Here is a 15,258-nt window from a genome sequence, read left to right as displayed (position 1 = left end):
GTAAAACATAGAAAGCCCGATAGAAACGACTAAAAAAATCCTTTAAAAAAAACAGCCGGTTTGGGGGTGATGTTTAGGCTAATTTTTATCACTATCTTCTCCTATTCCCATAGATTTTGCCAGACGTTTACCGGGTTTTCAGGTGCATCTAGGCGGGATAGCACTAGTGTCGAGGTTGGCACCGTAAGTTTCCCCGGATATTTACCGGCGTGTACACGGCACCCCGTCCTGTCTGTATGTACACTGTCCCCGTGGAGACCCGGGTTGGGTTACCGCAGAACCACAGGGGACCGAGAGCTAACCACATCGTGAAATCCTCATTACTACAGCCCGCACTGACACCTCCCAATCAGTCAATTATTCAGGCTTTATTTTTGTACACATGTACAATTGACTAGACTGACTGACTGACAATTGTTAACCATTAACCCCTATTGATTTTTAATCAATACAAGACGCATTACAAAATAGAAAGCCCCATAACAACGACTAAAAAACTTTAATAAAACAACAACAACCGGAGCCTAACCTCTGCTTAGAGAGTAGTGAAGTGCGGATACCCTGGTGTTGGCGCGTGCTGTCACGCCCAGCATGCCAGAACGATAGACAGCGCTAATCTCCAAGCAGATCTTATGGGGGCATAAGATAGCATCATAAGGCTGGGGAAGAAGTTTAGTCGGCAGAGGAGTTTCATTGGCCACAGCGAATTTCAAAAACCCAAGTGAATACGATCAGTAAAGATGCCAAGTTGCAAACAAGAAAACCTGACACAGGAGGTGTTTAGTTAAGCACACTTTTTATTGCAAAATATACATATACACAACAACCAGACAATATAAAGCGTTGTGTGTGTACAACGCACCTACTGACCTAGTCGATACTTGTCTTCGTCTATTCCAGCGATCTCTGGGGAAAGCCCCCGCTGTGAACTGGCGCGGCTCGCCGCGTTTGTCTCAGATTCTGGCTCGGAAAGGTTGTAAATCTATCATCCCAGCTAGTCTCCAAGCAGAGATTGTATCAAGGCTGCCAAAGGAGTATAGCCGGCCAAAGGGAGATAGCCGGCTAAAGGAGTCAAACTGGCACCGGTGACTTGCCAGCTTTGATACTATTTCTAAGGCACCGTAGGGTCTGCTTGGAGACTACATCCCAGCCAGTTTTCACGTAAGAGTAACCCGTAGCAGATAACTGACGATAATTTCCTTGGCTGTACTGAAGTGCGGACCCCGTGGTGTTGGCGCGTGCCCTCACGCCCCCCTCATTAGCACGCATTGAAAACGGCTCACTTTCACCAAGTACTTCATTTCACTTACTGCGAACTAATTCATGGGGTCATTGTTTCCGCATCAGGATCATAAACAATTACTCAAGTACCTAAAGACAACCTAAGCATTGTCAGAGAATTAAAACTGGATAATGTATTTTGCGTGATATTGGCATTGTCCTTATATCTTAGTCCCACAAACTAGCGCCCACGGTTCCTCAACAGATCGTTGTTGTGCCGAAATTCAGCCGCTCAGTTTCGAACATCCTTTGAAACTAGCTATAGCCTTACACAGCTTAAGTCGGATAGTTCAAATTTATTGTCAGTTACAAAATATACCTTTCATTCCTTTTCCATACATAATATCGCCTACCTGATTCCTTATATCCACTTTAATTTATAATGCATTATGTTGCAATGGCTTTGTGCACATAATCTACGTATATGTGTGTAATTGAGTGATCACTGCAACTGTTTCCAAAGTTTTCAGTCGTACGTAGCTAGTGTATAAGCGCTAAACCCTAAATCCGTTCTTCAATTTTCAGAACAACAGGTGATTCGTCTCTTCATGGCGAGGAGACATGTGACTGCGGAGGCGCTTGCAACTGTCAAACTTTCACGTCAAACTAAGAGGAGAACTGTGATCTTCCAGTGGGTCGCATCAGAGATGCTATTCGATCAAAACGTGCGTTCGCTGACGATGTGCCGTCTTGAGTGCCGTTCAAAAGGAATTGGAACCTTTTTCATGGACCGAGACCCCGTGCAGCAAGATTCTCCAACACGTCACCTACACGCTTTGAATCCTCCCCACTGCGACTGATGCCCCATTCTCGCACACTGTCTAAACCGTCCACATTACAACCTGTATATTACGTCAAGTACATGTGATTTCGGTTTGACTACATTTTTCCACGAACAATACATTCATTGGCTTAATCATATTGTGCTAGGGTACTGCCATATGATATTTGTAACACCATAATTCTTGAAATGTGTAATCCAAGATGTAGTGAAGTTGTGATGTCACATGTTGCCAGTAGTCTCTGATTGTTCTTTCTCTCGTGTCCATGTTTGACCACTGAGTTTATACCGCAAACGTTTACACATCGAATTGTATCGAGCACAAGCTGAACTTGAATCGTTTGATAAGGGCCATGTGGATTTAGAACTTGTAATTAGAGCTATCAGTAACAAACGAATAGCTTGAAATACTTTGCTGACAAATGTGCAACAAGGCATTGCTAAAATACAACCGATGATTAGCCATATGATATATACAAGTATAATCAAGCTAAATATAAACTGTAAAGGGTCCACCCCTCTGTACATTGCACCATTTGTATTGTAACCAGTAGTTTTACGTCTTCAGTTGTATAGTTTTGCCTTTTTCCTTGCCAATCAATACACCTAATTGCAATGGACTAAGAGTGCGTAATTTGCGTATGTATGTGTGTGTGATTGCCGATTATATTTGCATATTTATATTTATATTTAAGATCAACTACCAGCAGGGCGATCGCCCCCAAGTACTGACAGGGCGATTGCCCCCAACTACAGGCAGGGCGACCACCCAAAGCTACCAACAGGGCGATCGCCCCCAACTACCAGCAGGGCGATCGCCCCCAAGTACTGACAGGGCGATCGCCCCCAACTACAGGCAGGGCGACCACCCAAAGCTACCAACAGGGCGATCGCCCCGGACTACAGGCAGGGCGATCGCCCCCAAGTATCCTTCACTTTTGTGAAATCAAGACGACACGACTGGACAATTCAGACTTTGTACGGGGCAATCGCCCCTACAAGTCACTATTCCCAGGACTCGAGTGTCTTGAAAAGTTGCATTCTAATCCAATATGGCTTGATTTTCAAAAAATTTCGCACTGCGTTTTCTGATTATCAAGTCGAAAAAAAAGGAATAAAATGGATTTTCCTTTATTATTTTGGATTCTGTTCTGTGAAAAATTCCAGGAGGCCCTTCGTTCCTTACAAGCAAAAAATGCCATACAACAGTTTATATCAAAACCTTACACTGCCAGCCAAACAAAACATGTTGTTGAAGACTTTAATAACATCATCAAAATAACAGCTGACTTGTCACTAAAATCTATTCGAGTTTTGAAGCGAAAAAAGAAACATTCAAATAAACCGTGGTACGACCAACAGTGTCGGGATTTAAAGTCAAGAATGCGAGTTCTTGCCGCGGAAATTAGAAAATTTCCATGGCGACAAGACAAAAGGCAAAATTATGTATACAAGGTGAAGGAATATAAGAAACTGATAAAAAAGAGAAAAAAACAACATAATGAAGGGAAAATGACGTTCTTATCCAAATTAGCTAAGAAAGAACCTAAATCATTCTGGAAAGAAATCAATAATCTACGAAACTTAGAAAATGGAACCAAGGTTGAGACAGGGGACCAAATTTCAACTAGCGAATGGCTTAATCATTTTAAATCAATTAATGCAAACACCACAGTAGATACAAAAGAAAAAGAACACACCGATAAAATAATCAACTCCCTTGAACATGAAACGGATAATCCGCTAGACTTCGAGATTACTGAAGAAGAAATCCAAAACGCTCTATCTAGTTTAAAAAGCAACAAGTCTAGCGGAACAGACTCAATAATTAACGAAATGCTGAAATTTGGCGCACCTCAACTGACACAACCATTCAAAAAAATGTTCAACATATTCTTACAGTCCGGACATTTTCCCCACCAGTGGAGCCAGAGCACTCTAGTTCCAATCTACAAAAGTGGCGAACCATCAAATCCTAGCAACTACAGAGGAATAGCTATTTCTAGCTGTGTCGGCAAATTATTTACTTTTATCTTGAACAAACGTTTACAACATTTCCTTGAAAGCTCAAATTTACTATCACCTTTTCAATCCGGTTTTAGAAAAGATTTTAGAACAAGCAATAACGTCTTTGTCCTCAAAACGTTAATCGACCAACAGACTTCCAAACCCGGGGGTAAGCTATATGCATGTTTCGTGGATTTCCGAAAAGCTTTTGATTCGGTATGGCGAAACGGATTATTCTATAAACTTTTATCGTTAGGGATAGGAGGTAACTTCTTTAGACTAATAAAATCAATGTATCATAATATAGAATATTGCGTTAAAACCCCACACGGTATGTCACAATATTTCCAATCGTTCTGCGGGGTGAGACAAGGTTGTAACATAAGTCCCCTCCTTTTTAACCTTTATATTAACGATTTCCCGGCCCTATTAAATCCATTATCTTGTGACTCCTTATTCTTAAAAGATACTCCAGTAAACAGCATATTTTGGGCTGATGATCTTGTACTTGTATCGAAATCAGAATCAGGCCTAAAAGAATGCTTGAGTGCACTGGACCAATTTTGCTCTCTGTGGAAATTATCCATCAATAAGAACAAAACAAAAGTAATGATCTTTTCCAAAAATGGGCGGACAGTCAATAACAAACAGTCACCTTTCACATCTCAGGGTCAAACTATAGAGATAACCAACTTTTATACCTACCTAGGAGTGGACATAACACCTTCAGGGTCTTTTAGTCGAGCCATAAAACAGTTAAGATTGAAAGCACTACGGGCCTCGTTCAAATTGAAATCATTCTTATCATCTAATTCCAACCCCTCGATTTCCCTAGCTATTGATCTGTTTAACAGCCTGGTTAAACCTATCCTACTCTATTGTAGTGAGCTCACTGGAATAAATGCACAATGCAGAGATTTAATATTCAAAGGGATTCCGGAACGTCAAAATGAAACGACAAGAACATCTATAACCACAGTCCTCAGCCCGATATTGGGATCAGAAGTTGACATACTTAGAGTCTCTCGTCTGGGAAATATATCAGAAGCCTCGCCATTTATACTCGTCCCATTCTTGTTCGATTCAAGAAATACAGTGACAAACTGAACGTGATATACCAGTCAGACACTTTGTTTAGGAACCAGAATATAACAATAGAACAACCAAAAATCTCATATGAAATACCTGACTTAGAATACGTTCTCTTAAATTTCTGCAAAATTTTACTTCATGTACCGAAAAGCTCTGTCAATGCCGCCGTAAGAGGTGAATTAGGAATATTTCCTCTATTCATTGACAGTCAAACACATCTGATTAAATATTGGCTAAGATTGCATACTCTACCAAATGATAGGATTGTTAAAAAGGCTTACGACACTTCAGTCGAAGAAGAACATGACTGGGCTACTCACGTTCAGGACATTTTATGCCGACATGGGTTCCAAAATGTTTGGCTTAACCCCGCTGTTAATGCCAAACATTTTGGGAACATATTCAAGGAGCGTCTAAAAGACACGTTTCTTTCTGGCTGGAGGGAACAGCTGTGAGCCGACCAGTGGTGCAGAAAAAGTGTTGATTTATCTAAAAAGTGTGGTACTATCCAAAAAGTGTGGTTTTATCTTATGCAAATTTTACATAATCCCACACTTTTTGGATAGTACAACACTTTTTCTGCACTATGTGGATATAATCACAGTAATTGAAGGGCTCCCATTGGCTGAGGGGTAGTGGCCATGTTCTAAGAAAATATAGAAGATGAATTCCACTTTGTTATGAAATGTCCTACCTACAGTAAAGAGAGAGAAACATTGTCTAAGAATATTAGAACCAAAACACACATCTCTCTCAATGGTACAGAAAGCGATATTTTCCATGTATTGCTCTCATGTTCAACTCATATATCCGTCTACGTAGGCAAGTTTCTTTATAATGTATTCCAAATGCGAGACCAGATTCATCATCCATAACTGTACTGTTATCAATAATGTTTTGTTGTTGTTTTGTATGTAGCCTCTTAGTACTATTGTCTGTATAGCTATTAGTTGTTATTGGTTGCCATACATTGTACCCTGTGCGATTGTTGAGCAATAAAATTCATTCATTCATTCATTCTATATACCAACCACACGCAAGATGCTTTATTTCTTTTCTCTATGGCAATTTACCACAATGCAATGTGCCGGGGTGGGGGGAAAACAGGTGCAAAGTTACCTTTACAAGTTGCACCCATTAGAAGAAAAGACTGCACATATACAAGTATACAACTTGTAAACCTGCATTTGTGTATTACAAGTGCAGGATACAAGTATACAATACAAAATGCAGTTAACCCTATTCAGACCGGGGGGGGGGGGCTTTTGAGGCCCGTGCTCACTTTGATGTCCTATAACGCCAGAACGGCTTATGCTAGAGCCACTAAATTTGATGAGTTTTCCTAAAATATTGTTGGCAACAATTTTACAAAGTTTGACTAATTTTTCATTTTTTCTTGTTGCCATGGCAACCGTTTGTTGACAGGCAGTTTTGCCAAAAATCACTATTTTTGGTTCTAACAATGTATTTTTCACATTTGTTTGCTGTATTCATTTGATTTTGTTACATAAATAAAATGTTATATTATTTAGCATATCTTTCATTATTATATATGCATAAATTATGCTAATTTGATGACGTCATCAGCCCAAAATCCAAGATGGCGGACCGAATGGCCAGATCAAGGATAACAAGCTAATTATCCCTTAAAATTTGTAACTACCAGGTATTTTTTCATCAAAAACCATCTAAATGAATGAATTTTGTCTATTTCCATTGCCCTTTGTGATTATTTGTTGCAAAAAAGGTATTTTCAAAATTCAAGGTTGTCGATATAATATGGCGGAGCCCAACTCCTGTCTTAGATGTGCATGACGTCATTTTATGACGTCATATTGACGTCATTGATGTTGCTATTGGCAACGCAAGGCGTAACAAACATTATTATTCTGTTATCTGCACTTGTTACATTTTTGTAGCATAACTGAGAATACCCTTTTTTCATGGGTTTGGCCAATATAATCAAATTGATGACGTCATAATGACGTCATTTTACGTCAACGTAACGTCAAACGTGACATAGTTGTCAGATATTATGTCGAAATTATGTCCTGAAAATTTGGTGGCCCTACGGCACGTCGTTTTAGAGTCAAAGGACTTAGAAGTGGAGGGCCTCAAAAGCCCCCCCCCCCCCCCCGGTCCAGGGATGACCAAAAAAGCCCGGTCTGAATAGGGTTAAATGACTCGGAGTTACGCTTCCCCACAATATTGTACCAGTGTATTATGAAGTAGCTGGGTCAGCCCTCGTCACACCGGTACCGGTAATGCCCATTACCTAGACCTGAAGTGAGCAGTTTGGGTTGACAAGTCAAGCGAATCTTGTTTCTTATTATCTGTCCAGAATGGCGTCCTTCGTTTGTCCGTTCAATAAAAATCTATACAAGTGACATGTTTACATTTGTACATAATACGTAAAAGACGTGTTCTTCTCACGCGTGAAGACAAAACCAGACGTTTAACGGGGGCCGCCCTAAGACGGTTCCCGTCGTAAGACGGAACGGATTTTTTGCTGATCTTATTATCCATAAGTACACCGTGTTTGTTGCCACTGACTATGCTGATTACAAAGTAAATAAACCAAGTCCATGCACACAGCTTTAATTTGCATTCCAAGTATACTTTAACATATTTACTTCATGTTTAAAAAAAACAGAATTCTAACAGTAATGTTGACAGTGCTGAATCACTGCGGTCACCGGCCTCTGCGTATTGGCGGCTCGTGTCGCTAACTATACGAACTCTTTCAAGCAGTCACACAACTGCCATGATACACATAAATAAAGCTCCATAAAACACTATGAATATGGGTCTTCAAATGTCTGTTGAGTAGAAAAGCAACCAAAAGGAAGCGACATAAACATTGCCACCGTTGTACTCCCAAGGGAGTGTGGCCGTGAAGGTGACAGACTAGAGAACGCTCCAAAGATTTATTTGACTGTAACAAATGATTCGTGCTGTCTATGAAAATAAGACTTGATAGAGAGGTGTAAATGATATTTTCATATAATCAGACCGAGTTTTGTTGATGTTAGCGGTGTCTTTTTTTCGTAATGGTTTTTATAGTCGGGCATTCACAATCAGTGCATTCAGCCCATTGCCCGTAAAAACATGAGCTGGATTGTTCTAGGTACAGCCTTCCTCATGTGAGACAAGAAGTACATACAGTCACGATTTTACTGTCAGAAGAAAGCTAAAATATCATATTATTATTTTTTTTCTGTGTACTTAAATTTACCACTTACTTCTGAAGAGAGCTAAATGTAAAAAAAAAGCGTACCGAGTTAGGCACACTGTTCAGCGTAGCACAAAATTGGAAGGTTACATACATGAAATTGTCTCACAGTGTATGCCGCTTGTAACATGCAGCGCGAAAGGTTCATGAACAACATGAATGCATTTCTTATTCAAGTATGTTGTTCAAATCTATGTGTAAAAGATTCAGTCATCAAAATTTGACCACTCTGAGGCAACTAGCGATGGAGCGCCATGAGTTTGAGCGCAAGAAAAAGCGTACCGTGTTGGGGCACCTCCCGTTAGCTTTTTATTTTGTAACTTTCTCTTTATGTCACTTGCCTCGAATCATATAGCAAACGGTACAAAATGGAAAGCTCTATAAAAATGCCTATAGACGTAAAAAAAAACAGTCGGAGCCAAGCGCCTCAAAGGTTAGGATAATAGTAGAAGGACTATCAATATATGCACATGTACTTTCAGGCTGAATTTGGACTCATCCGTTATGATCTCAAAAATATCATCATCATCATAATGGATATTTTTGCGGTTGCGGTATGGTATCCAGGCTACCATTATGATGATTCTCGTTCCATACACACTATGGCTCTATTTTCACTGTTACCGGTAATATACACTGAGCTATGCCTGCAACATCTGTTTGACTGGCGGGCGCTGTTGAAGTATTGCCCGGTATGCGCGCAACAGTGTGCGCTGGTAACTTCTCTGCTTTGAAAACCTTAGACATTCATTATCCGGGCTCTACTACGCATTCCATACAAAACCAAATTCTCACTAGCATAGGGGTACGGAGTCTTCAGATTGGTTTATCAGTGGGGTTCAAGCGCCGCCTCATTTCTTTGAATTGGAGCGCAGTTAAGGTTCCTGCTGTTGTTTTTTTAAGAAGTGGCGGTATTTTCATTATCGTCTATTGTCATTACACCAGGAGGTCTGTTGTATGTTCAACAGTATTGAGCGGGGATTGTAATGTTTAATGGATACATTAAGGTAGTTTTAAAGAACGCTTGCAAATAGATGTGCAAAAGCTAGGTGTGACTGACGGCGTGCAGGCCTGCGAAGCTGGTGTGTTACGCCGAACGGCGGTTATACCGGCTATATAGATACAGATACAGATACGCCTCATGGAAAAGCAAAAGACATACCCCCATGTTTATACATACTAACTGCATTGTCATGACGTGGGACTGGCACAGAAAATCCGTTCCTTATGCAACAAGTGTTTCTTCTTTACGGAAGACATCCGGACCATTCCTGGACATCAATCACCGGACAGAGATCCTTTCATTCTCCACATGGTCTTTGATTTACAGTGATTCATTACGCCTCTACCCGACGATAACACATGTAACATAGTATGTGAATAATTTTGCAAGACATTATTTTCTGGCCAAGGCACAAGACCGTGCCACTTTTCTTGACATATTTCTCATTTTCTGCGTTGCAAGCGCACTTTGTCAGATGCAGTTATCTTTGTTCTCTCAATTTTCAAAGCCTATAGTGGCCATGTCACATCTGATAATACAGTCGTGCTACCCCCACATGGCGCCGATGTGGACATTAGAAATAATAAATGGCTTTTTGGTCATTTGAGAAACCCGCCCCGCACATGTATGTCCTGAACTCCGTCGATGCAGCGCGGTCTTTTGTAGTCTCCTTCACCGGCCTCTCTTGGGGCATTGGTGAAAGTTGTTATGGGGCCCCCGGAGGAGGTGTGTGTGTGTGGATTCGTGATTTTCAACTGGGAATACGCCGGGAAATTATGTCGGGAAAGGAATATATGCCGTAAAGCTCGTACTCGCCCCCAGCAGGCCTTGTCGTGATGTTGCCAAGAAACATGCTACTGAAACATCGCAAGCTGGGCAAATTGTCGTGACACTGTAAATAGCACGGTAACAAAATATCGTAATTTGGACCAACTGTCGCGATATCGCAGCTAAATCGCCAAATTCACCACTCTTATATTAGGAAGGAGGGTGGTTTCTGATAAGCTTTGGACATTTACATTTTAGAGTTAGGCTCTAGACTAGAGTAGTCGCTTTCTATACTGTTTACCATTGTCAAGTTTTGTCACCACCAACAAGAATTTGTGATAAACTAAACTACATAAACTTTAGAACAAGAAACAAATACATTTCATTACCAGGATTAGCGCTTGTATTATAAGACGGCTCCCAAGGGGGGTACCGACAACGCTCTACGCTAAATTCGGGAGGGCTGGTTACGCAATACGCTAAATTATGGCCGCTTCATTACGCACTACGCTAAATTACGAAGTTTCCAAATGCATTATGCAAGCCTTAATCGTATTTTGGCTGAACTCCGTCGACGATAGAACACATGAAGAGGAGATCTCACAACTTGAACTTATGATTCCCATCACAAGATACATAGACGATATAAAAGCGCCCGTCTTGCTGGCCAGAGGCGGCGACAGCAAATTTCTTATGTGACGTAATTTTCAGCACTTGTACTGTAGCACCGAAAGCGGAGGCGCGACAATCCAAGGAGCGTCCGAAGGCATGCTTCCCCGGGAATATTGTGAAATCTTGACTATCTGATACGCTATTTTCTGCATTTTGAAGGGCAAATTTTGCTCACAGACTAAGCTAAGTTGAATGGCATTTCAATTAGAAATATCACATGGTTTTAGCTTTAAGTTATGTGAGGGCAACGCCCCCAAACATCATTTTCAGATTTCGAAAGCCAAAAGCACAAACTGTCGCAAGGTACGAATGGGAAATTTTTTAAATTTGTACCCTCTGAAACACCATTTCCTGCATTTTGAGGGACAAATTTTGCTGACAGACTATATGTTCAATGTAAAGACATTTCTTTCAGAGAAAAGTTTTTGAGGGCGACGATCGCTGGAGAGTCGTGAGCACCGGAGGCCAAGGCCCTCCCAGAGAAAAAATGTGAAATCTTGACCAGTACCCTTTAAAAGGCCATTTCCTGCATTTAAGAGGCACATTTTGCTTGTTAACTCAGCTAGATTCGGTAGAAATGTCTACTAGTTGGGAGGCGACGGTCCCGTGACATATTTTCACCATTTCCAGTGTCGAAGGGGTGAGCCATCGCAAGGAAGGTCCGATCCGACGAAATTTTGAAATCTGGACCCTTTGAAACGCAATTTCCTGTATTTTCGTCGGTAAAGTTTGCCGGTAGACTAGTTAAGTTTAATGAAATTTTGATACGCTTTACAAAAAGTTATTATGAATTACGTTTTACGGTACAATCCGTTTAGCTTCTACATAATACGTTAAATTAAAGGGGCCAATATCGCTCGACGCAAATTGCACCGATTACGCTCTACGTTGAATTCGAGCGGTTGTAACATTGGGGTTTAAGCGCTGCCACTGACCACACTAGTGGCTCTAGAGCTTTTGGTGTTGTGGTTTGCCCCCACCTGGCCCCGTCTAGTGACCCCCCTCCGAACAAGCCACGAGCGGCCTGAACGGAACCGCAGTTCCTAACTGGCCTAATTTCATCAACTTTACCGGCTTAATCTTCGCTTACATTTTTGTTATGCTAGTTTGTGTGTGTGTGTGTGTGTGTGTGTGTGTGTGTGTGTGTGTGTGTGTGTGTGTGTGTGTGTGTGTGTGTGTGTGTGTGTGTGTGTTTGACTCATGCACAACGTGTGTGGCAAGATCATATAGATAAGTTATGCAAATGTTTATCGGCCTGTGTGTTACGGCGTCTAACCCCAGTTTTGCCAAAACGTACCTTTGAGATGTTATTCAATTGTATGGTCCTTCCCAAACTGGATTACTGCGATGTTGTGTGGGGTAACTGTGGAAAATGCCTTTCAGATAAGCTACAAAAGCTGCACAACCGGGCTGCTAGAATTGTACTTGATCTTTCATATGCGTCTCACATCGGTAATAATGAACTCTGGAAACTAGAAAAAATTAACACCTATTGCATACAGTTTAGAAGTCTGTCTGTTAACCAACTACTGCCAGAATATCTTAATTCATTCCATATGGTATCAAAGACTCACAGTTACCCTACTCGTAATAGGAATTTGACACATATAGAGGAGTTAGTTGGCGGCAAACATATTTCTCGACCTTGAGCTAACTCCTGGTATTGTTATCCGTTTATACTTCTCCAATTTCTATTGGTAGAGGACTGGAAAGGCTAAGACTGCCTCTTAGTCTTCTTTCTGGCAGAGGCTATTAAAGACGGACCTCGCTCATACGGACTCGAGTTTAAACGCACGTGTGAACTCATCCAACCTTACTTGTGATGTCTTTACTTTGACACACTGCGGCAGAGTGTAGACGAGCGCTTACAATGTTGGTATTGCCTGGTCATTTAAATCCTTCAACACTTTATTGTAACATCGAGGATGCTATGTTGCGACTTTTTGAAGCAAATTCCTTCCTGAAACTGATATTTAAACGTCGGCCTTGGTAAGACACTTTGCCATATAGGTCATCTGGTATTGGACATGTGTTACGGCTTTAAAACACTGGCGTGTAATGATTAGTGTTGGTTGATGTTCGGGGGCGATCCCGACGCTTTGTTTGTTTGTGGTAAACACGACGCCAGGCAGTGATGTTTACCAAACGAAGCACTTAGGACGACATTGCTATAGCCTCCCTGACCATACTAACACATGGAAAAACATTAGCATGTGTTTTCACAACAAAGCAAGGTGGTCTATGCCACAAGACTCTCCCAGCTGCCCTCCCGCGGGGCAGGGGATGATCATGACCAGCCTCGCCGTCCGCCCGTCCCAGAGTTAATCTACCGTGTAATACGTAAACACTGACCAGGAGTCAGAACAGGATGAAGTCCTCCTCACCAAAATAAACTATGGACAGGAAATATATAAATCTATGTAGTCACGCATCTAGATAGCTAGATAGCGTTCCATTTCTGTAACTCTCAAGTTCCGAGCACGAAAGTACACACACATACTGCAGAGTATCGCTGATTGAGAATTTTATTTGGGGCTAAGTTTAATGCCGCCAGGTGTTGCATAGATTGAGTATGCTCACGACCGTTGCCGCTGTACTGATTTAATTTTATTTGATCGGACGGAACTTGTGATCAATTGCTCCGCAGCCGACTAATGAGGATGATGAACCTGAGTACACAATGCAAAGCTGCCTGCGCACACTACACCTTTCACAAAAAGCATGTCACCGAACTGACGGAAATACTTCATTTCAAGACATTTACTGCGAATTCGCAAATGCAGAGTTAGATAAATAAGAAATTAGAGCACTTGTTCTAAACATACGGAGTGTCGCATGATCAAGACGAACTGAGCCATTGATTGGAAACAAGGTCAAACAGGTGTAAGCTGTTAATACCCATTCTATATTATCTATCATAATAACTCATCGTAAATTAGAACGGCTTTTTTCTACAGCTGTCTGATTGATGTCAAGATGATCTCAATGTTATCATTTACTTCAGTACATACGTACATGAACAAGACTGTGTGTACCGGAGACGATCTCATCCGGGTTGTACATTTATACGTATGTACAATAGGCTCGGATGTGCTACAGCTTATCTGGCATCTCATGCGCTCCGAGGCATTCTAATTCTTGCAAAGATGCCGAGCTGTTTCCAGGCCTACACATGCCTACGCAGACCACCCCCACGGCTCGATGGCTCCCTTGGAAATCAGGTGATAAACAACTCAATGGGCTATCATTAGGATTAGAAAGAAATGAATAAAATAAGATGTGCCATAGAGCTAACGAGTGGGAGAGATTGGAGGACGGAGGGAGACGAAAATGATCTGTTTAGCGAGGTCTATCGAAGTAGCATGTATGTGAAGGACACTTTCAAACAGGTGGGTGTGATTGTCTCGCCATTGAGAGTATTTTGTGCATAAGTCTCAGTTCGTCTTCTCTAGTGCACGTTCCGTGTTTGCGACCCTCCCAGTTCTCATCAATTGAGCCGGCGGTCACTACACTGACAGAGGCTGGCACTGACTGAGGCTAGTTTTGAATTGGTTTATGCTATATATCTGCCGCAATTAGTTCCCACCCTAGCTCCCGGACATAGTGTTCGGCAAGACACAACAAGACACAAACTTCCTTAGAAAGTAGGTTTGGCAACAGGAGTGCACCTGCATTGGGTACATTCGGCGGGCTAGTCATCAGTTTTGTCAAGTACGACTTTGAATGGGTGACCGCTCTATGTTCCGAAATCTCTATGTTCCGAAATCTCTATGTTCCGAAAACTCTATGTTCCGAAATCTCTATGTTCCGAAATCTCTATGTTCCGAAATCTCTATATAAATAGTTCCTGCAACCTGTGATGTATTCCGATATACTACATGCATGTAGGCGGCCGACGAAGTGAGCGATCGTTGGGGAGGAACAGGCTAGCTCCGGCCTGGCTCACGGCGAAACAGCCTACAAGTATCTAACACGGACCATGGCGGCGTTTCATATTCTTTAATCAAATATCTTCGCCTTTTATTCTCATTTTGTACAATTTGGGTTGACGAACTCCAACTCCATCGTAGTGTCAGACGAATTTTCGTCAAACTTGGGAAGCGCCATTTAGTGACCTGTAATGACCTCGCACCACCTTGATAGCATTTTTGACGAAGAATAAAAATATACTCTCATTCATCAAAAGTATATATTAGTAACAAGTTGCATCAACCAATAAATAAATATAATGATATATGCATACAAAGTAAACATTATTTTGAATTATACATGCGATTATCCGCATTATACACGAGACCAGATAAATTGCGGTTAGAAAATTGTGCGTGTTTAGAAATGAAGAAAATTTTCCGCTGAAATTTGCGATGAGTTCAGACTCTGTTTCAGATAAACAGTTCAAAACCTCTCCATGGCACGAGAGGT

General features: G+C 41.4%; 1 protein-coding gene and 1 long non-coding RNA gene across 2 annotated transcripts in view; one reads left to right on the top strand and one right to left on the bottom strand.

Annotated features, from left to right (window-relative positions):
• Window positions 1–2,688, top strand: part of LOC118414876 — a 9,440-nt gene extending 6,752 nt beyond the window's left edge. Inside the window, exon 3 of the long non-coding RNA XR_004831032.1 lies at window positions 1,807–2,688. This is a non-coding gene — a long non-coding RNA (uncharacterized LOC118414876). The remainder of the gene's footprint in view (window positions 1–1,806) is intronic.
• The window catches only part of LOC118414804, a 1,072,569-nt gene that overhangs the window by 848,107 nt on the left and 209,204 nt on the right, over window positions 1–15,258 (bottom strand). The gene's annotated exons all lie outside the window — the stretch shown is intronic.

The sequence above is a fragment of the Branchiostoma floridae genome, chromosome 4, assembly GCF_000003815.2.
Source record: "Branchiostoma floridae strain S238N-H82 chromosome 4, Bfl_VNyyK, whole genome shotgun sequence".
Taxonomy (NCBI): Eukaryota; Metazoa; Chordata; class Leptocardii; order Amphioxiformes; family Branchiostomatidae; genus Branchiostoma; species Branchiostoma floridae.
Note: the sequence above shows the minus strand (reverse complement) of the source record. Positions and strands in the feature narration are given on the sequence as shown.